This window comes from Vombatus ursinus, unplaced genomic scaffold (assembly GCF_900497805.2).
Source record: "Vombatus ursinus unplaced genomic scaffold, bare-nosed wombat genome assembly UNPS02014830.1, whole genome shotgun sequence".
In the NCBI taxonomy this organism is placed as follows: Eukaryota; Metazoa; Chordata; class Mammalia; order Diprotodontia; family Vombatidae; genus Vombatus; species Vombatus ursinus.
In genome coordinates this window covers 6,389,148-6,413,738 of record NW_020954608.1, presented here as the reverse complement: position 1 = coordinate 6,413,738, position 24,591 = coordinate 6,389,148, and the positions used below count along the sequence as shown (strand labels likewise).

The 24,591-nt window shown below is 36.3% G+C and overlaps 1 pseudogene; it reads right to left on the bottom strand.

The window, feature by feature from the left end:
• Window positions 1–4: 4 nt before the first annotated feature.
• Window positions 5–24,256, bottom strand: LOC114025444 (annotated as a pseudogene).
• Window positions 24,257–24,591: the final 335 nt, after the last annotated feature.

Below are 24,591 nucleotides of genomic sequence, written 5' to 3'. Positions count from 1 at the left end.
TGCTCTAATCTAGCAGTGGAGATGTTGTGGAGCAGCGTCCACTGCAGCTCACACTCACCACAATGTGGGCAGTCTGGGTGCCACCATGTTTGTCCTTCACTAGACTTTTACGTAGCCATGGGAACAAGGAAAAGCTTTTAAAGTAAGAGGGAAGATGATGGAGGTGAGAGGACGTTAATAAATCTTACTCTCATCAGAATTGGCTCAAAGAAGGAATAACATACACATTTAATTGGGGAAAGAAATATATCTTACCCTACAGGAAAGTAGGAAGGCAAAGGAATAAGATGAGGGGTGGGGGTGGTAGAAGGTAGGGCAGATTGGTGGAGGGTGTAATCAGAAACAAAACACTTTTGGGGAGGGATAGGGTGAAAGGAGAGAAAGAATAGAATAAATGGGGAGTGAAATAAGATGGAGGGAAATTCATTTAGCAATAGTAACTGTGAAAAAAATTTGAAGAAAGCTTCTCTGATAATGACCTCATTTCTCAAACATATAGAGAGATGAGTCAATTTATAAAAATGAAAACCATTCCCCAATGGCTAAATGATCAAAAGATATAAACGGGGGAGCCAAGATGGCAAAGTAAGCAGTGAATCACTGTTGATATGACATAGTCACCTCTGAACAACAAGAATAATAGCACCCCAGAACAAATCCTGGAACAGTGGAGCCAGCAGAAAGATGAGGTGGAGCAGTCTTTTAGCCTGGGAAACTTGGAGGATCAGCAAGAAAGGTCTACCTCACTTGTATAAAAAGAGGAGCACATTCCAGGACAGGAAGCATCCCAGCAAAGTTGCATTAAGCTCCACCTCAGCAAACCAGCAGGACATCTTGAGCCTTAGTGTAGTGGAGCAGGCAAATGCCAACACCAGGACACCCTCCATGTGCCTTAGCTTAGCCAGGAGAACCAGCAAACTCCAACCAGGAGAACCAGCAAACTCCAACCAGGAGAACCAGCAAACTCCAGCCAGGAGACAGCAAACTCCAGCCCAGAGAACCACCACATGTTTCAGCACAGCCCAGAGTGGGAAGGCATCATCTAGAAGGTGGACCTCCAGGTACTTCAATGTAGTTCAGGGCAAACAAGCATCATTCTCCAGCGACCAGACATCCACATGCTTCAGTGTAGCCCTGGGGAAAAAATTGAGCATGATGTTTCAGAGTAAAGATAGACATTTGATGAAAGAGGGGACTTTCAGTCAGTCCTGATGAAAAGACCAGAGCTGAACAGAAAATTTGATCTTCAAATACAAGATTCAAGAGAAACATAAAAAGGCAAACAGGAAAGAAAAAAACAAGCATATTATTCAATAAAGTTGAACTTTATTTATAGTGAAGAGGATACATGTAACTTTTGATAACTGTCTTTTTTATGGAATTTAGAAGGGCTAAAAATACAAAGATAGTGTGGGAATAAATTGACTTCAATATGATGATAAAAATATAATGAATTAAGGCATAAAAAAAGGATTGTTCTGCTAGAAGAGGAAAGGAGGAGTCAAGAAAGGGAAAATTATATCATATGAAGAGGAACAAAGACCTATTACAGTAGAGGGAAAGAAGGGAGAGGGGCAAGCATTGTTTCAACCTTACTGTCATTGGATTTGTCCCCAAGAGGGAATAACATACACATTCAGTTGGTTATAGAAATATTAGTTTATAGGGAAATAGAAGGAGAAAGGGAAAAGAAAAAAGAGTGGAGTGGATAGAGGGGAGGACAAAAGGGAGGGAAGAATTAATAGGTGAAAGGGGAAAAAGGGATGGGGCTGATAGAATGGAGGGCCGATTGAGGGAGGCTGTGGTCAGAAGCAAAACACTGGTGAGAAGGGAAAAGGTGAAAGAAGAAAAGGGGCAGCTAGGTGGCACAATGGATAGAGCACTAGCCCTGGAGTCAGGAGGACCTGAGTTCAAATCTGGTCTCAGACACATAACACTTACTAGCTGTGTTACCCTGGGCAAGTCACTTAACCCCATTGCCTAGCCAAAAACAACAACAACAACAACAAAAACAACAAAAAACAAAAACAAAAAAAAAGAAGAGAGAAAAGTACAAATGGGGAGGATAGGATGGAGAGAAAGACACAGTTAGTAATCATAACTGTGAATGTGAGTGGGATGGAGTCTCCCATAAAATGGAAGCAAATAGCAGAGTGGATTAAAAGCCATAATCTTACAGTATGTTGTTTGCAAGAAACACATTTGAAGCAGAGATATACAAAAAAAATAAATATAAAAACCTAGAACTGAGTATATTATGCTTCAGCTGAAGTTTAAAAAAAAAGCAGGGGTAGCAATCCTGATCTCAGCAAAGCAAAAGCAAAAATAGATCTAATTAAAAGAGTAAAGGAAGGAAACTACATCTTGCTAAAAAGTGCTATAGCTAATGAAGTAATATCAATACTAAACATAAATGGCCCAAGTGGTATAGTATCCAAAATCTTAGAGAGGTGAGTTACAGAAAGAAATAAACAGCAAAACTTTACTAGTGGGGGACCTCAACCTTCCCCTCACAGAACAAGATAAATTTAACCAAAAAAATAAACAATAAAGAAGTTAAGGTGAATAGAATTTTAGAAAAGTTAGACATAGCAGACCTCTGGAGAAAATTGAATGGGGATAATAAGGAATGTATCTTTTGAAGAGCGGTACATGACTCCTACACAAAAGTTGACCATGTACTAGGGCATAAAAACCTCTTAATCCAATGCAGAAAGGCAGAAGTATTAAATGCATCCTTTTCAGATCATGATTCAATAAAAATTATGTGAAATAAAGGGCCATGGAAAGATAGATTAAAAATTAATTAGAAACTGTATAATCTAATCCTAAAAAATGAATGGGTCAAACAACAATTCATAGAAACAGTAAATAACTTCATCAGAGAGAATGACCATAATGAGACAACATACCAAATGTATGGGATGCAGCCAAAGCAGTTCTTGGGGAAATTTTTATATCTATAAATGCTTACATGAATAAAATAGAGAAAGTGGAGATCAATGAATTGGGCATGCAAATAAAAAAGCTAGAAACATTACAAATTAAAAATCCCCAATTCAACACTAAATTAATAATTCTGAAAATCAAAGGAGAAATTAATAAAATTGAAAGTAAGAAAACTGTTGAACTAATAAATGAAACAGAGCTGGTTTTTCTGAAAAAAAAAATGATAAAATAGATAAACCTTTTGTTAATTTGATTGAAAAAAAAGAAAGAAAAAACCAAATAACCAGTATCAAAATGTACATGGTGAATTCACCACCAATGAAGAGGACATTAATACAATAGTCAGGAGTGATTTTGCCCAACTGCATGCAAATAAATCTGACACTAAGTGAAATGGATGAATATTTGCAAATATATATATATATATATATATACATATATACATATATATATATACACACACATATATATATATATATATATACATAAATTGCCCTGACAAACAGAAGAGGAAATAAAGTGCTTAAATAACACCATGTCAGAAAAAGAAATTGAACAAGCCATCTGAACTCCCTAAGAAAAAATAGGCAGGGCCAGATGACTACCAAGTGAATTCCACCAAACATTTAAAGAATGATTAATTCCAATACTATATAGCCTATTTGGAAAAATAGATAAAGAAAGAGTCTCACCAAATTCTTTTTATGATACAAATATGGTGCTGATACCTAGACGAGGAAGAGCCAAAGCAGAGTAAGAAAATTATAGACCAATTTCCTTAATGAATATAGATGCCAGAATTTTAAATAAAATATTAGTAAAGAGATTACAGCAACTTATCATGAGGATAATACACTATGACCAGTTGGGATTTATACCAGGAAAAAGGGCTGGTTTAATATTAGGAAAACTTATCAGCAAAATTGACCGTATCAGTAACAAAATTAACAGAAATGATATGATTATCTCAATTGATGCAAAAAAAGCTTTTGAAGAAATACAGCACAAATTCCTGTTAAAAACACCAGACAGCATAGGAATAGAGTTTTCCTTAAAATGATAAATAGCAGCTATCTAAAACCATCAACAAACATTATATGTAATGGGGATAACCTAGAAGCATTTCTAATGAGAACAGAGGTGAAACAAGGATGTCCATTATCACCACTGTTATTCAATATTGTACTAAAAATGTTAGCTTTAACAATAAGAGGAGAAAAAATAAATTAAAGAATTAGGATAGGCAATGAAGAAACAAAGCTATCACTCTTTGCAGATGCTATGATGATATACTTAGAGAATCCTAGAGAATCACCTAAAAAAATTACTTGAAATAATTAACAACTTTAGCAGAGTTGCAGCATATAAAATAAACCCACATAAATTATCAACATTTCTATATATTGCTAACAAAGCCCAACAGCAAGAGATAGAAAGAGAAATTCCACTTAAAATTACTATAGACCATATAAAATATTCGGGAGTCTACCTGCCAAGACAAACCCTGGAATTATATGAACACAATTACAAAACACTTTTCAGAGAAATAAAGTCAGATCTAAATATTGGAAAAAATATTAGTTGCTCATGGGTAGTCTGAGCTAATATAATAAAAATGACAATTCTACCTAAAGTAATTTACTTATTCAGTGCCATACCATTGAAACTACCAAACATTATTTTGTAGAAGTAGAAAAAAAAATAACAATATTCACCTGGAAGAACAAAATGTCTAGAATATCAGAGGAATTAATGAAACAACATGCAAGGGAAGGTGGCCTAGTTGTACCAGATCTAAAACTGTATTAACACATTTACAGCACATTGTGAGATAATCAACTTGGATAGACTTAGCTTTTCTCAGCAATACAATGATCCAAGACAATTTGAAAAGACTCATGGTGGAAAATTCTATCCATATCCAGAGAAAGAAATATGGAGTCTGAATTAAGATTGAGGCATGCTGTTTTCTGAATGTTGAAAACTAAAAATAAATTGATTAATTAAAAAAATAGATATGAATAATTTTCAGATGAAGTAATCAAAGTCATATTAAAATATACTCTAATTCACTATTGATTGGAGAAATACAAATTATAACAATTCTGAGTACAGAAATCAAACAAAGGGAGGTGGAGCTATAAAGCACATTGCTGCTTTTTGGTAGATATTTTGGGGGTTTTGCTTAGTAATGAGTCCATTTCCAAGCTTAGGCATTAAGTTAATGTGATTGGGTAAATATCCAAACACAGGTTTGTGTACTAGTCACATGTGCTGGACACTGTGTCCGTGTTATGGCTGTTACTGAACACATTATCTGAGTTATGATTCAGTGTCTGAATTATGATTTCAACAGGTCACCATGTCTGGGCTTTCACCTTTTGCACAGTTTTAAGCCTCATACCTGTTATATTGGCGTATAGGTAAGAAAAAGAAAATGACACATGTTGGAGGGGATGCAGGAAAAGGAGAACATTAATGCATTGTTGGTGGAGTTGTGTCAACCATTCTGTAGAGCAATTTGCAACTATGTCCAAAGGGCTATAAAACCATGCATAACCTTGGACCTAGCAATACCCTTCTAGGTCTATAGCCCAAAAGAAAAACAAAACAAAACAAAAAAAAGAGGAAAAGGACCTGTATATACAAAAATATTTATAGCAGTTCTTTTCTGGGGGTAAAGAATATGAAATTGAGGGGATGCCCTTCAATTGAGGAATGGCTGAATAAATTATGATATGTGATTATGTTGGAATACTGTTATACTATAAGAAATGATGAGCAGGATGGTCTCAGTAAAACCTGGAAAGACTTACATGAGTTGATGTGAAGTGAAATGTACTATGTATAGAGTAACAGTAAAATTGTAAGATGATCAGCTGTGAATGATTTAGCTATTCTTATCAACACAATGATCCAGGACAACTATGAGGCACTTATGATGAAAAATGCTGTCCATCCCCAGAGAAAGAACTGATGATGTCTTAATATACTTTTTTTTCTTTTTTGTACTTTCTTTATTTTTCTTGAGGTTTTATTTCCCCCATACCTTTTTTTTCACAACATTACCATAATGGAAATGTTTTTCATGACTTCACATGTATAACCTAAATTGAATTGCTTGCATTCTCAATGAGGGGGGAGAGGAAAGGAGGAAGAGAGAGAATTTGGAGCTCAAATTTTTAAAAAAGAACGTTAAAAATTGTTCTTACATGTAACTGGGGAAAATAAAATACTAAATAAAAGAAAAATAAATACATAAAATAAAAAAGGACACAAAATAATTTTTAAAATTCTAAAAGATAGGAGGAGAATGTCGTATAGACTGACTACAGCAGTTTGAGAGGAAAAGTGAATGACGTCTCATCATCCGAATCAAATTTGGCTTTCTCTCCTAGCAGGGCACTTGAATTTCAATATGCTGACCTCAGATGTTTCCCCCAGACCCTTCAGACCTTTTTTTAACTCCTTGATCTCTGCTCCCAATATGAAACTGGTCCTTTCCTAGCCATACCTGATAATTAGTGACCTCTTTCTTATACTTTGATAGTCTTTCATTTTAGGAAACGTAACTCAAATAAATCTACTAACTGATATATATGTATATATATATATATACACACACATACCTATATGTGTACATACTGATCTGTATACATACACATATGTTTATACATACATATATACTTGTACATACATATATACTTGTACACACACACGCACATTTCCCATACATTGCCTTTATGTTTGAGATATGTTGCATCTGGGATCCCTAATGTAATCTTGTTAGCTATTCTCAACATCTTGATATTTAAGCAGGATAATTACTTATCTCAAGCCCTGAATTAAATTTTTCCAATGTATTTTCAAAACAAATTGGTCATTTCTGGAAATGACCTTTTATTCCCAAGACATTAAGCCTTCCATTGTATTAAAAAAAATAAGCAAAAATTCCACTGATCGTACTAGGTAATTATGTGGTCCCTTTTGGGGAAAAGTTATAAAACACAGTAAGAAGTGAAAGCCATAACTCAAAACTGTGCGAAAGGTGAAAGCCCAGACATGGTGACCTGTTAAAATCATAATTCAGACACTGAATCATAACTCAGATAATGCGTCCAGTAACAGCCATAACACAGACACAGTGTCCAGCACATGTGACCAGTACACAAACCTGTGTTTGGATATTTACCCAATCGCATTAACTTAATGCCTAAGCTTGGAAAGGGACTCATTACTAAGCAAAACCCCCAAAATATCTACCAAAAAGCAGCAATGTGCTTTATAGCTCCACCTCCCTTTGTTTGATTTCTGTAAATATCACTGGGCTTTCCTGGGGTATACGTGGGGATCCCACCAGCAATCTGGTCACTGCCCCAAACTGATGATTTATCAAAGTCTTGGCAAGGATTCATCATTCTGTTCCAGTGTAAGTAACCCGATTGATCAAACTACTATCTATAATCAATAAGGAGCACCTAGCCTCTTCCTTCAGAATTGAATTTGAGCTTGAATATCCCTGTGCAGGGGAATTCTGGATCTTACAGTAGTGTATACATTTTGTCCCAGTAATTCACTTCCTTACTCTCTTAAGTGGAACGGTATATTTCTTTATCTATTATCTGGGAGCAATTAAAAAATATATGTGTCAATTAGCCTCTCTTTTAGTAAGGTTTTCATTTATATGTATTCTTTCACCTATCCAAGCTTAATGGGGCAGGTGAAACCCTGTGTTGCATGTTACACATAGAACATAACTGAATTGTTGGAGAGAATACTAACAGGAGGGTTGATGTGATGGTCAGAGTTGATACAGAAACACATTGTTGTTCCAGACACCCTTTTAGGGGCAAATAGATATAACCTTAGTCCTATATCCCCTCTTGGAGTTAGGAAGGTAAAGAGTAAACCTAATCCATGGCCCTTTACCATCTTCTCTCAAGGGAGAAATAGCAATCTCCTTTGAAGAGAAGCCAAATTGCAGAGATACCTATACATATCACTAGAGAGTTGCATTTAAGTAACTCATGAGGCTAGGTGTATCTTATATGGAATAAACACATATCTTATATGTGTTTTGTAGTTGTTGCAAATATTGTTTCGGTTCTGCTTATTTAATTCTGAATCAGTTCATATCATTTTCCTTATTTTCAGAATTCCTTATATTTTCATTTCCTATTACATGATAATAATTGCTCATAATCATAAAACACAGGAGAAAAACCAAGGAGATTGATTCTGGATGTATAAAGTTGACAGATCAGGGCTAGACTGTAGTTGAATCTTGTACCAAGATGCTGCAGTAGATTTCTAAACTAGCCATGGGGAATAGACTGAGGAATAAAAGGGAGAATGGCTCCTTCTTCATCCTGCTATCCCATTTTCAGGAGTGATACATTCACCATCCTCCAGTAAGGTTTCCTTCTGATTTTTTCCACAATCCATCTGTTTCAGAAATATAGAAGATTGGATCTATTTGTGTGGGGAGAAGGGAGAGAACAAGCTGGGAATAGTTCTATTATGCAGGTTTCCCTGCTTTTTTTAGGTTGTATTCAATCTCAAAAGCTTTACTTTCGTATTTGTGGATCTTGCATGGTCTGTAAATACCTTTTGCTTGTTTGGGCTATGATTTACTGTCCAAAACAGCCCACAATGGACATTCAAAAAGTAACAAAGTGTCTCAGAGTCAAACTTCTCAAGCAGGTTTCAGGGAAATTTTTGTTCGTTACACAAACGTTATATAAATATCTAATGTCATTATTTCCCCTTTGTTGTTATATTGCAATTTTTTGTGCCTTTTTATTATTCCCCAATTTTTTTTTCTGGCTTCGCCAAATTTTAGTTAAAGGATGATTTCCTATTCTCAGAAACTGACAAATTTCCCCAATTTCTTCTCTTTCCCTCATTCCCTTGTCTTGTTCCACCTATCTACGATTTTGGAAAGATAATTCAACTTTGATATATGTTTTTCAGTATGGGTATGAGATTTTTCATTCCTATACTACACCATATTAGATGGTTGCTCTGACAATAGAGTATTTATAGATCCATCCATCTTATGCTTGTACTTCCCAGGCAACATCCTGTTTCTTCTTGCTGTATTATCTCCTTGACTGCTTCTAGATCTGGTGTGGTATTTGCCTATTCTACATGTCCAAGGACAATTGGTTTTGTTTCTAGTCCTATGTAATTCCCTCAAAATGAATCTTTCTGGTTACCCAATATTCCACATGATTCAGGATTTTTTTCTTCAGTAGTATTTTTTCTAATTACATATAAAGATAGTTTTCATCATTCATTTTTGTAAAAGTTTAGGTTCCAAATTTTTCTCCCTTCCTCCCTCCCCCTCAAGACAGCAAGCAATCTTATATAGGTTATCCATATACAATCACATTAAACATATTTCCATATTAGTCATGTTATGAAAGAAGAATCAGAACAAAAGGGAAAAACCACAAGAAAGAAAAAAAAACAACAGCAACAAACAAGAAGTGAAAATAATATGCTTCAATCTGCATTCAGACTCCATAGTTCTTTCTCTGGATGTGTTTAGCATTTTCTATCATTAAACTTTTGGAATTGTCTTGGATCATTGCATTGCTGAGAAGAGCTAAGTCTATCACAGTTGATCATTGCACAATATTGCTGTTGCTGTGGTCAGTGTTCTCCTGGTACTGATCACTTCAATCACCATCAGCTCATGCAAATCTTTCCAGGCTTTTTTTTTCCTGAAATCTACCTGCTCATTTTTCTCATAGAACACAAGTGTTCCATTGTATTCATATATCACCACCTGTTCAGCCATTCTCAAATTGATGGAATCCTTTCAATTTCCAATTCCTTGCCACTACAAAAAGAGCCGTTATTAATATTTTTGTTCATGTGGGTCCTTCCCCAACACCCCCCCCACTTTTTTTGGATCTTTTTGGGATACAGACCTAGTAGTGGTATTGCTGGATCAAACAGTATGCGTAGTTTATAGCCCTTTAGGTATACTTCCAAATTGGTTTCCAGAATGCTTGGATCAGTTCACAACTCCACCATCAATACATTAGTGTTCCAATTTTCCTGCATCTTCTCCAACATTTATCATTTTTCTTTTCTGTCATATTAGCCAATCCGATATGTGAGATGGTACGTCAGAGTTGTTTTAATTTCATTTCTCTAATGAATAGTGATTTAGAGCATTTTTTCATATGACTATAGATAGCTTTAATTTTTTCATCTGAAAACTGCCTGTTCATATCCTTTGACCATTTGTCAATAGGGGAATGACTTGTGTTCTTATAAATTTGACTCAGAGAAGAAATAAGGCCTTTATCAGAAACACTTGCAGTAAAAATTGATTCCCAGCTTTCTGCTTTCCTTCTATTCTTGGATGCATTGGTTTTGTTTCTACAAAACCTTTTTAATTTAATGTAATCAAAAGTATCTATTTTGTGTTTCATAATTTTCCCTCTCTCTTGTTTGGTCACAATTTCTTCCCTTCTCCTTAGATCTGACAGGTAAACTGTTCCTTGCTCTCCTAATTTGCTTATGGTATCACATTTTATGTTTAAATTGTGTGCCCATTTCAACCTTATTTTGGTATATGGTGTAAGATGTTGGTCCATGCCTAGTTTCTGCCGTAGTATTTTCCAGTTTTCCCAGAAATTTTTCTTAAATAGTGAGTTCTTATTCCAATAGCTGGAGTCTTTGGGTTTATCAAACAGTAGATTAGGATAATCCTTGACTACTGTGTCTTGTGTAATTAACCTATTCCACTGACCCACCATTCTATTTCTTAACCAGTACCAAATAGTTTTGATGATTGCTGCTTTATATTACAGTTTTAGATGTTATGGCTATGAGATATCTTGTAATAAGATATTTTTTAAGCACTTTAAAAACCACAAAGTGCTAAGACTATCATCATTACTGTATAGAGATGGGAGAACCTTGGGGTCTATTTTTCAACGTCCTCAGTTTATAATTGAGGAAACTTAGCCACATGGATATTAAGTGACTAGCCTACAGTCACAGAGATAGTAAGTTGTCAGAGACAAGATTTTTACTCAGGTGTTCTGGCTCCAGAACTAGTGTTCTTTCCATAGTAATATATATCTGGCATTAGCATGAAGGATGAATTAGGAGGACAGAATAGAAATAAGAAAATAGTTTTTCAGATGAATGGTAATTTGTTACTGTGAGTGTGGTCTGTTGAGGGTGGTAGAGAGCTGGGGGCATTTAGGAGAGATATTCTAGAACTTGAAATGACAGGAATTGGTAACTAATTGTATATAAGCAGTGAAGGAATAATTTTGAAAATGTAATGTTGATGGATCACTGGTCAAACCACAAAATAAACAAAAAAAAATTAAGGTACAACATTTTGGGAGTGGGGATATTTTTATGAGACAGAAGATAAGTAGAACAGTGAATATCCAAAAAAAAAAAAAAGAGTAAACTGTGGCTGAATTATGGTCAGGTGGGAAAGGAGGAAAAGAAAAGACATGGCTATTGGATTTTTCCATAAGACCTCACAGAAAATAGCTGAAGGCTCATACTATTTGCTTTGGGGAGTTAACAGGAATTTGCTATTTGTAGGTCAAATGCACATGGATAAGTTACGTCAAATATCACGATAAAAGGTTAAGAAGGCCCCAGGAAAAGGCATAAAGAAATCCTTGCTCAGGGACTAGCATTAATGGAAGCACCAGAATAATGAAAAGGTAAAATACAAGAAGTTACTACCTGATATCTAACAAGAGGCTTTATTTACAGTGAGTAATCAGGAGGAGACACAGTACTTACACATAACTTTCCTTTCCCTTATCCCAAACTTAAAAATGTAAGTGCCTTCAGCATCAATTCCATTCATGAACTAGAATGGGAGGCATTTTCTCCACATAGCCCTCCTGCATTCCTCCTGCAGCAGTTCTTCTGCTTTCTGTTAACGAATTTAACAAAATTTTGCATTTTTAAAGAAATATATATTTGATTTCATAGGTGTTGAGTACTCCCAGTGAAGAAACTCCATCCATTAATACAGATAAGCAATTTCTCTGCAACTTCCCATCTTAGAGATCTTCTTGAAGCACAGAGAGATTGAAATTATTTCAGCAAGGTCATTCAGCCAGTATGAGTTAGGTAGGACTTGAACCCTGACACTTGATTCTGAAGCCAGCTTTCTATCTATTATCTGCACAAGTCTGTTGTCGTTACCAAGGAACAAAGTAGATAGACACCACTGATGCAGAGAAGTCATGAGGGGACCATATCAATGATGCAAACACCACTGTCTTCACATTTATCATAGCACTGATCCCTTTCTAAGATTGTGCTGAAGAGGGACAAGGGAATGATATATCCATGTACTTCCTAGGTGTAGAGGCCTCCTTCACCATTTACCCTTTTGAGAAAGTTTATTATCAAGCCCCTCGGTCCTGGCAACCAACTGTGTTAAAGAGGAATTGCGAAAGGTAAATTCAATTATATTTAACAAATGTTTATTAGGCACCTCCTATGTTAATTATTTCTCAGTCTTTTGGCTAAGATCATGTTTAATATCTGATATGTCTTCTATCCTTTTATAAAGTTATGGGAAACTTGGTGGTGCAGTGTTTAGAGGGCCAGGCCTGGAGTGAGGAAGATTCATTTCTCTGAGTTCAAATCTGATCTCAGACACTTCCTAGCTGTGTGACCCTGGGCAAGCCATGTAACCTTGTTTGCCTCAGTTTCCTCATCTGTAAATGGCAGATGTAAATGGCAAACCACACTGGTATCTTTGCCATGAAAACTCCAAATGGCACCACAAGTAGTCAGACACAACTGAAACAACTGAACAGCAACAAAAACAACACGTCCAAAGCTCTATTTTAGATTCGAATAAATAAAAGACAAAAATAAAATGGCCCTTGCCCTTAGGGACCTTACCTTCTAAGGGAGAGAGAAAAAAAATTCAGATAATTATGTGATTTGAGGGGGAAAATGTCATTAAATGGAGTCACCATGAAGATCTGCAAAAAAAGAAGGAAATATTTAAGCTGAGCCTTTAAGTAAGATGAGTATTTTGAGAGACAGAACTGAACTAGCGGTTCATTCTAAACATGAGACACAACTTGTACAAATGCAGAGGGGAGAGATGGGATGTCAAATCCAGAGAACAGTTATCCATCCAGCTATGCCTAGACAGGACAAGAAGGGTAGTGGTATAAAAGTCTGGAGAGATAGGCCGAGTCAGATTGCAAAAGGATTTAGATGAACTTTGAGGAATTTTTGCTTACTTCTGGAGGCAGTATAGAATCACTGAAAGAAGGCTTTGGAATAGATAAACGATATTATCAAAACTGTGCCTTAAGAAGATTGTTCTGGTTGCTGGTGGAGGACAGATCAGAGAGGGAGAGATTGAAAGTAGGACAGTCAATAAGGACGATAGTTCAGGCTAGATCAAGAAGAAGAAAGGTCACCATGAGAGTGGAGGGAAGGAATAGTCGCAACATACGAGAGGCACTGGAGAAGCTGAATACACCATCAATTTAGAACTTCAAGGGAAGTCAAGAACTTTGAAGTGGAAGCCCTTCACTTTACAAATGAAGAAACTAAGGCCACGAGAGCATAAGAGACTTGCCCAAGGTCATACCGAGACTAATAAGGAGAGGCAGATTTTGGACCTCAGGCTTCTGACTCTAAATAGATTGATATTTCCACTCTACAATACTGTCCCTCAATACGTGGCAATGGATTGGCTGCTGAGGCATAGTATGGGAGCAGTAAGTATATGTGGTTACCATTTCTATAACACTTTCATTTCCTTTTTTATCACTGCAGTAATCCCTTGCAACAAATTGTCATGCAAGTATTATTATCATCATTTTTATAAACAAGGAAAAAGAAATTCATAGAGGTTAAGTGATTTCTTCAAGGCAACACAGCCAATGAGTAGTAGAACTCATATTTGATCTCAGCTATCCAGTCTCCAGGGTCAGTTTTCATTTCACTATATGCCTAATGGCATGAGTTAACTAACCTCTTAAAGACCAAGATGACCCTGTATTGCCAAAAGGCTTCTTGAAGTGCTAGACAGCCTGGTAGGCACTCAATACTTACTTGTTGAATTGATTTGAGTAGAATAGCACAGAAGCTTTTCTCTGCTACTTATTAGTAGAGGACTTTCATAGTCAAGTTTTAAGTGCTTCTTCTCAGGAGTACCAAATTCATTTCAGAAACATAAAACGGGAAATTTTTAACTTAAAACCCTACAAAATAAACAGTTGCACTATTTGAAGCACATTTAGAGTCTGTCAGAGAACTTGAAAACATTTGTAACATGCTGACACCATTCCAAAAATATTTTCCCTTATATTTTCAGTTCTATGTCTTTCATCCATATCTTCCTTTTATGTATGAGTGATTCAAATGTGGGTTTGTAAGCACTAGTAAGTCAAAAAAAAGAGTATGGGATATTTTTGAAACCCTTCTTGACCCATCATTAAGAAGAAATCAGATTTCACAAAACATGTGTAACCTTAACTATACATTAAAATAGAATCAAAACATCTAACTCCACTTTCAATTTTATAAATATGACTTTTCTCTCCATGTGGAACAGTTTGCATTTATCAAATTTGTAATATCCCAGAGAAGTTTACCCTTCATTTTAGCAATATCTAGAAGCACTTCTCTAGCATAAAGATTTTAACATGGTATCCTGTTTTGGCAAAAAAAAAAGTTAGCTTTTGTTGTTGCTGTTGTTATTTTTTAAGAATATATATGACACCACTGTAACTGTCAAATAACTCATGATTTAACATATCTAAACTAAAATAGTGTGTAATGCATAGTCTTTTGTGTAATTCATTGTGCTTATGAGGCAGTCTGGCGTGCTAGGTAGCACATGCTGACCCTGGGCATAAGAAAATCTGGATTCAAATCCTACTAAAGATTGCTACTGATGTGTGACCCTGGACAAGTCACTTGTCTTCTCTTAGCCTGTTTCCTTATTTGTAAGATGGGGATAAAAATAACTATATCATTTACCTCACATGAGGGTCAAATGAGATAATGTGTTTAGAGAATTCTACAATTCTTAAAACCTGAAATAAATGTAGGTTATTATTAGTCTATCTATAGCTTATGGATCCGTGGCAACACAAGTGCTGGTTAGGGGTAGAGTCAGCTCATTGGCACCTTAACAGAATATTGTCTCAAGTGCCAAAGTTTCACCATCAATTCTCATCTCATTGAAACCTTCAAAATGCCATATTGTACTTTGGTCTGTGGCTGAGAATGCTTTTCCTTGCCTCTTGCCTGGCTTCTTGTATTTGGGCCAAGGGTGAATTCTGACCAGTCCTCACATGACATCTTGTTTATTTTCTATCAACATCACTCACAACCCACTTTTTTTTTCTTCAGGAAAGATCTTTTATCTCGGAAATAAGATTACCAGCTATAGCTGTACCATTTTTTTTTAACTTGGATTGGATCTTCTCTTGAGGGTGGGCTCACAAGAAGAGTAATTCACTTTTTGGATTGCTGTCCCTACCCAGAGTTTATGCTGGGAAAATCTCACAATACAAATCATGCTTAGGTTTTCACAAATATGCGTAGTAGGGTCCTTACCTTCCATAAAAGCTCCCAAGGTAATTAATAGATATTAAGTAGAAGACAGTCTTTATTTCAATATACAGAAAATGTAAGAGATTCAAAGGACTCACAAAAGTCCATAAAGAGATGTAACACATATAATAGCATGCATAGTATCCTAAAAAAAATCAACTAAAATGTTATCATCTCTAGTGATGTGCTGACTTTCTTCTGAATTAGTATCTTTCTCACAGGACATTAAAATGATTCATATTATTCCCTGTGATTTTGGATTTGATATATATTTTGGACCTGTTACACGGGCAACCCATTTTCTATGGCCAATACTGTCTAATTAACGCACTTGCTAACTCACTGCTATTGCAGGAGATTTCCAACTCTTGATCTCTTGCATTTCCCATCCCATGACAGAACTTCACTCATGAAGCAATCCCTAAGACCTTCTTTGAACAAGAAATCTCCTTTTCAGATAGAAAGGATCATGAGGTCAAGGAAATCAAAATTTTCTCTCTTCTACATCAGTGATGTCAAATTCAAAAAGAATCAGATCCCAGTGGGCTGCATATTGACTTAGAAATCAAAAAATTAACATGATGTATGTTATCTTATATTTTAATTTATTTTGTTTAGTATTTCCCATTTCCATTTTAATCTGGTTTAGCAGCATTTTTTCAGGCCTAATGTGGCAGATGGACAGTGAATTTGACTCCTCTACTGATAAGTTTAGGTTCAGGAACATATTTCACACATCCTCTCTTAGAATATTTGTTTTTGCTTTTTGCTAGTCAATGGGGTTAAGTGACTTGCCCAGGGTCACACAGCTAGTGAGTGTCAAGTGTCTGAGGCTGGATTTGAACTCAGGTCCTCCTTACTCCAGGAGCAGTGCTCTATCCACTGCATCACCTAGCTGCCCCTTGGATAGAGTTTTAAAAACCATTGCATATCATCTCTTCTAGCATATTTACTTTATAGATGAAGAAAATGGTTACACTAATAATAAGTGAGTAGGATCAAGATTTGGAGCATCCTCAAATTTGATCTCATACAATTGTTGTATATGATGTAACTTTTTAGCCTATTTGATGGATCATTTGTTTGGTACTTCATACACTAAAGATAACCCAATCCCCATCCTTTGCCATGTGAAGTCAATTTTTATGTCACTATGTTTATTATACTACTTTTTATAGAACGATGTAAAATATACTACATGAAATGTTATACATTAAGACTTTCCAAAAAGCCAAGTGTAATTCATCACGTCCTGATGGCCTTACCTTGATAGAAAATAATGCAGTGGAAAGAGCGTAGGAATCCTAGAACCTCTGTTCAAATCCTTATTCTACTATTTACAACCTTGGTGACCTGGGGAAGATCACTTAACCATCCTGGACTTCTTTTTCTTCAATGGTAAAATGAAGGGTTGGACTAGGTAGCCTCTAGGCTCTCTCTTTTGTCTTAATCTATTGGTTTCATAACTCTTAATAGTCCAGTCTCCTCTCCATACTGAAATAAAACAGATTTAGTGGAGATTCAGGTGCATTTGAATAGTACTAGAAAAGTGCCTGGCATATAGTAAATGCTTAACAAATGATTTTTGACTAGTATCTTTAAATATTTTAAAAGACTTTATATTTACACTGTACTTTATCGAAGGATTTCCACTATCTCTTCTAATAAATGAGAGATGTATCGCAGTGTTGTTAGGAGATCTACCCTCAATGGAATAAAATTGGAAGTTATTGAGGTTTTGACCTATTTTATTTATTGTATAGCATGACACCAATTATATTCATTATCCCACTTGAGTCTCACAAAACCTTGTGAGGCAGGGCAGGTTTACTCCCATTTCACAGATGCAAAAAGCAAGGCCCAGAAATCTTAAATAATTGACTCAAGTTACTCGGCATGGTGAGAACTAGAAGACTGGTACTTGTAAATCTGGTTCAGTATTCTTCCCACCATAATACCAGTATAATATACGAAGTTTTCTACCTAAAGACAGTGTCATGTAACCCAGAAGGTGTATTCCTAAAGTGGATACTTCAGGCCATAGAAGGGAAGGGAGATCTCATGTAAAATGGAAGCTATATAAGCCTCAGGTAAAGAAATTAAGGCCAGCTTTGAGGTTTATTCTCAAGTAGCTCCAGGCAGGGTTTTGAAGAAGTTACCATGTAGAAATGAAAGGACATGGTTTAGGGATGGATTTTAAACAAGGAAATGCATTTTGTTTATGTTTCTGAAATGCCACCCTACACCTTAGAGAGCACAATTTTAAAAGATTTTTTTTAAAAAATCCATGAAAAGCAGTTTTTCTCTCATAGAGGATTTATGGCATTTGTTTTCAGTTCTAGGAGACAAACTATTGGAAAACAAATCCAAAAATATCCAGGATTGTGGAGGCAAGAGTGGAAGAAGGAAGATTACTCAAATATTAAGTTTAAAGCCTATTTAAAAAAAAAGGATGTAAAAGCATTTAACTCTAAAGCTTATTGTTCAAAGAAAATAAAGGATAGATACCTTGTTTCAGATCAAATATTAAGTAGAGTTTTACAGAGATATGGAAATTTTAAGAGGCCAATCCTAAACTGCAGTAATTTTGTAGTTAATATCTAGGTTGTATTCTAATTTTTCAGTTATTTTATAGGTATGTGTGTTGGCAATGTGAGGGTGGGGCACAGTACAATTTTAAAGAACTCTGAAACAGTCAGTAAAAAGAGAGACAGCTGGAAACCTACAATTAACAACAGGTAGACCGGGATCCAAATTCACTTTCGTGCATTTATTAGCTGTGTGACCATGGGCAAATCATAACCTCAGTGGGCCTTAGTTTCCTCATCTGTAAAATTAAGGGACTTGACTTGATTTCCTCTAATCTAAATCTCTTATACTTCTAAATGTATGATTACGTAGTTATTTGTGGCAGCAGCAGCATCAGGACCACGACCACCACCACATCTCCTAGCATTTATATGGTACCTTAAGGTTTAGAATTCTTGTTGTTATTCAGTCATTTTTCAGCTGTGTCTACCTCTTCTTGACCCCATTTGGGGTTTTTATGGCAAAGATACTGGAGTGGTTTGCCATTTCCTTCTCCAGCTCATTTTACAGATGAGGAAACTGAGGCAAACAGGATTAAATGTCTTGCCCAGGGTTACACAGCTAAGGCCAGATTTGAACTCAGTTATTATGAGTCTTTGTGACTTCAGGCTCAGCACTCTTCCAGGGGTGGGGAACCTGCAACCTCGAGGCCACATGTGGCCCTCAAGGGCCTCATGTACTGCCCTTTGAATCCAAACTTCACAGAACAAACCCTCTTAATAAAAGGATTTGTTCTGTAAAATTTAGATTCAATCAAATGGCCACACCCAAGGACCTAGAAGGCCTCATGTGGCCTCTAGGCTCCACGTTCCCCACCCCTGCTCTAGCCAATGTGTCATCTAGCTGCTCTAAGGTTTGCAAAGCACTTGACAAATATTATCTCATTTTATCCTGGCAATAACCTTGGAAGATAGGTGATATTATTATCCCCATTTAAAAAATGAGAAAATCAGGGTTAAGAGAAATTAAGACCAAGTGAATTAGTAAGGGTACCAAAGAAAGGATCCAGGATTAGGTTTGAAATTGGTCTTTCTGACTCCAGGTTTAGTCCTCTAACAACTGAACCAACTAGCTGCTTTTCTGTATCGTCATTTCTTCCTGCCCACTTTCTTTACAATGAGCTATACAAGTCAATAGTCTGGGAAGTACAATATATTTTATCTCCACCACTAAAAACTATCCCCTTGTCTGTACTCATATAGTCACCACCTTTGATCAGGCCCTCTTGACCTAGAACTTGGACTATTACAATCAGTTAGTCAGTCAATTTGCAGACATCCACTTAACATCTTCTATGTGCCAGGCACTATGTTTAGCACAAGAGCAAAATACATTCACTGCCTTCAAAGAGTTCAAAATCTAATGGGAGAAGACAACATATCAAAAGATGCTGAAGCGGGGGTGGGGGGGGAAGGATAGGACCTGACTCAGGGATGTTCAGAGGAGTGTGGCTTATTGGAAAAGAATGAGATAGCCACCCTGGGTCTTCTCCTTAAATTGAGGATCTGGTGGGACCGCTTCAATGATCACCCTGCACCCATCGTAAACAGAGGGACGAAAGGGTTCCAGAGGAAGGAAGCAATGAGGAGGTGGGAGTTTCAGGGGTGGTAGAATCTTTCAATCACAAGCCAGAAGAGTACAGCAAGAGGGATGGGGCAGTGATGGAAATAGATAAAAATCTCCTAATTAAATCTTGCTGCCTCCAATTTCTCCCCTCTGTCAACCCATCCTCCATAGAGCTGCCAAATTAACATTCTGAAAGCATGCATCTGACCATTTCTCTCACATGCCCAAGAGGCTTTAGAAACTCCCTATTGCTTCTTGGATTAAAAAAATAAACTCCAGCTTCTTCATAAAATAAATTTCACAGATGCAAAAACCAAGGCCCAGAAATCTCAAATAAATGACTCAAGTCATGTGGCATGATGAGCACTATAAGACTGGTACTTGTAGTCTGGTTCAGTATTCTTCCCACCATAATATCAGTATGGTATAGAAAGTTTTCTACCTAGAGACAATGTGACATAACTCAGAAGGTATATTCCTGAAGTGGATATTTCAGGCCATGAAAGGGAAGGGAAATCTCATGTAAAATGGAAGCTATTTAGGCCTCAGGTAAAGAGATTAAGGCCGGCTGTGGGGTTTATTTTTTTTTTTAATCCAAAACACAAAAACACACACACACAACTTCTATGATATTAAAACCCTTCATAATATGACTCCAATCTATCTTTCCAGATTAATTTCACATTATGCAGTATCAGTATTCTAGATTCTATCCAAACCAGACTATTAGATAGTATCTGCATACAATGCTTTATCTCTTACCTCTGTAGCTTTTCAGAAGCTTTCCCTCATGCCTGAAATATTCTTTTTCATTTCATCTTGGAATGGATAACTTTATTCAAAACTTAGCCTAAGTGCTACCTCCTACAAAAATCTTTTCATCTCTTCTTCAATGACTAGAACCTCATACTTCCAAATACCTTGTATACATTTTGTGTTTAGGGCAAGATATGGACTTTACGTAGCTAGCCAAACAAAAAGAGATGAATAAATGAAAAGTGATCCACTTCTCTAAGGAAAGACACTAATACTCTACTATGAAATTAACAAATAAATACAATCATTTCAATTATGTAGTTGGAGTTGCCAGAGAAGGGATGAATCTTATTTGCATTGGAAGAACTTTTTTTTTCTTTTCTCATGAAAAATGAATGATCAGAAAAGGAGGTGGTTCAGTCATAGAGTGCTAGCAAGAAATAATAGATGGATAACCCCATGTTGGATTGGGGTACATACTGAGGTACATGGGGTACCCATGGAATGTTAATGGGTGAACAGTTGCACTTCAGTGAAAAGACAGACTAGGAAAAGGCATGTAGATGACCCCTTCCAGTTCTAAATAATATGATCATATAGTCTCTCCAGAACTCCAGTTCTTCATTACCATCTATATATTGGACATTGAAAATTTAAATTCCAACAGGTATCTCAGACTCAGCATGTTCTAAACAGAATTTAGTATCTTTCTCCCCAAACCCACACCTCCAAACTTCCATATTACTGTTGAGGGCAACAACATTCTTTCATTCAATCAGGTTTATAACCTTGATGTCATCCTTTATAATTTTCTCTTGCTTACCCCATGTATCCAATAAGTTACAGCTGGAGTATTAGATAGGGCTCTAGACCTGGTCTCAGGGAGACCTTAGTTCAAATCCAGACTCTGACACTGTGTTATCATGGGCAAGTCACTTAACCTCTGCATGCTTCAGTTTCCTCACCTGTAAAGTTGGGATAATAATAGAACCTTCAATGTGTTTTTGTGAGGATAAAATGAGATAATATTTATAAAGTTGTTTGCAGACTTTAAAGTACTAAAGAAATGCTAGCCATTGTAATTTCTATTTTTTTTTTCACCTTTCTTATATATGTACTTTTTAATCTAATCACATAGCCATTATCCTGGTTCAGGACCTAATCACCTCTCAACCTATTTTAATGGTTCTCTAATTGTACTTGCTGCTTTAGGTCTTTCCCTACTACAATTCACCCTCCAAAGTTTGCCAAAATGATTTTTCTAGTGAGTAGATCTAGTCATGTCATAGCCCCTACTAAATAAGCTCCATTGGCTATCTGCTAACTGTGTACTTATATATAAGCTTCTCTGTTTAACATTAAAAGGTCTTCACAACCTGTGTCCTTCCTATTTTTCCTGTATTATAACACATTTCTCCCCTCTACACACTCTGTAGATCAGTCATACTGACCTATTTGCTATTCCTCATGCATGATACTCCATCAGCAGTCTCCATGCCTTTGCCCTAGCTGTCCCCTATGCCTAGAATGCTATCCCTCCTAAACTGCACCTCTTAGAATTCCTGCATTTTAGATTTAACTCAAGTACTCCCTCCCGGGCATTTCTTAATCCTTCAATTGCTACTTCCTTCTCTTTTAAAGGGGTACCTTTAGTCTACTTTGTACTTATATTGCACATGGCAATTTTTGTATATGTTATCAACCAACAAACATTTATCAAATGCTTGTTATGTGCCAAGACCAAAACTATAAGCACTAGGGATACAAAAATGAGGCAAAATAAAGTCCTTGACTTCAAGGGGCTCACAATCTAATGCTATTTCCCTCATTAGGAAACATTGACAATCTTGGTTTTTCCCTTTCTCTAACTCTAGGCCTTATGTATCAGGAAATGGATACACCATGAGTCAACTGGTATAAAAATTCTGAAACAGAGAAGATGATATTTTGGAGTTTCTCAAACTGAGAGTGAAATAACAATGAGAATAAAAGTTTCTTGAAGGCACGGACTGTTTTTGTTTTATATTTGTATGCTGAGTTTAACAAAGTACCTAGAATATAGTAAGGACTTAAGTAATGTTTGTTGATTGACTCCCTAGGTTCAGGAGCTTTGTTTAGATAGGCAATACAGAGTAAGTCAGAGACAGGTTTGTGTTTTAATCCTCTTCAGGATCACCCCAGATTTTATGGACTCCCATCACTACTTAGGCAATTGATAGAATTTAGTGCATGACTTGGTACACCGTGAGACTTGATCTATTCCATTTTGTTTCAAGGGTATTTGAAACTTCCTAAATTACTTTTTTTCTCAGAGTTTGTAAGTTTATTGGCAAAGAACTGATCAAGTGTTGTTTTGTATGTAATTCAATTTGGCCTTTAAAATAACTTAATAATGAAATGGTGGGTCTACTTCTTTCAAACATTTTGATGTATCAGCCAGGTAATTGACTATTTACTATCATCTATAATGCTGGGCAAAAAATCTCAAACCATTATGCCTTTTGGGGGGTTGCTTCAGTCTATAAGCTTCACTAGAAAGAACCTAAGCAAACTACCACACATTAACATCAGTAACAATTCAACAAGATTGTCCAAATCTGTCATCTTTCTAAGTCTAACTTCATAATGAAGTTATTAAGATGATGTTAGGCCAGTAGAAAAATAAAACAAAGTAGATAGAATTAAATTCTAAATCCCACCTTCATTATTGTGACACTGATATCTTATGAAAATTTACATTTAAAGTAAAAACAGCATCCTGATGGTTAGGAAAGGGTAAATAAAAAAAACAAAAACAATTATAACCAACAGCATCTATGTGTTGTACTACCTACCATTCATAGGTGTGGGGATCTACCAGGGAGAAGAAATTGTTTTGCAACATAGTCTGTCTGAGATATGAGGCCAAATTATATCCTCTGAAAGTGAGGGAGGGCTGATGATTAATATACAGTCTCACACCTGTTACTTTTCTTACTGAAATGGAAAGGATGACATTCTGCCCCTTGTCATCTACATGTCCTTTTGACATTTCCCATAGTTGGGTAGTTCATTCTTGAAAAGTGGGCAAGGTACCAAACTATTCTCCTTTTCAATGCCTACCCTCAGTTTTACAAAACTTAAGGAGGTCTCTTTTGCTACGTTTTCCTCTGAGATTAAGCATTCTCTACAGAATGGAGGTGTATACATATGATTTAGGGTTTCTGTGAGGAATACTTCAGCAGTGTTGATCTCCATCAAAGTAAGAATATCCAGTTTGCATGTGCTTCCTGCTTTTTGACAAACTTATCTGCAGATACTCAGAGTTCAGCTATTCACGTATCTCATGTTTCTTTAATCAAGGTCTGGATCTCATCTGCTGTAAGGATTTTATCTGAGGCATGACTTAACAACAATTTGATAAGTTCCATGTAGTAAGGACTAGGTATTGGGGGTAAATATTTCCTCTTTTTTCTCTTGATCTCATATCTCATCCTATTTTTCAACATCCATCCATTCAGAAGGAATCACTTAACACTTTGGTCTCTGTTTTAGGTTATCAGCCAAAGAGATACTTCCACAGATAAACTGGGATTGTTGTTGTTTTTCAGTGGTTTGGCTTTTCATGACCCCATGGGCCATAGTACTCAAGATCCTTGTAACCCCTGCTATCTACCAAAGTCTGTCCAAGCTCATGTTTGAAAGAAAGACTAAATTGTCCTAGACTCACGTGATGAGGTAGATTTTTTGCCAGGCTGAAATTGGAGATGATGGTGATTAGCTCCTTCTGAGTCAGTAATTTCACATCCACTGAGTCCATGGACTCAGCCCACAGTCTTCTTGGCCACCTCTTATACAGCATGACTGAACCCTGTGGTCAGAGGCCAAGATGGAACCCTCTTCTTTCCATTGACTTTTGGTGGATATACCAGAACAGATGATGCCTAAAGATCACCCAAATTCTTCAAAGAGTAAGTGTTTAGACACTGTAGAGGACTCTTGGTAGCTTTAGCACTTATAGTGGCTGCTTTGAAGTTTCATAGCAGCTCCTGAAGTAGGTTCAGAGTTCATTGCAATCAGTTAATGCAATTTCATTCACAAAGCCTGGCAGATTTACAGGTGGTGGCAGGAATGTAAGATTAATTTTGCTACTCC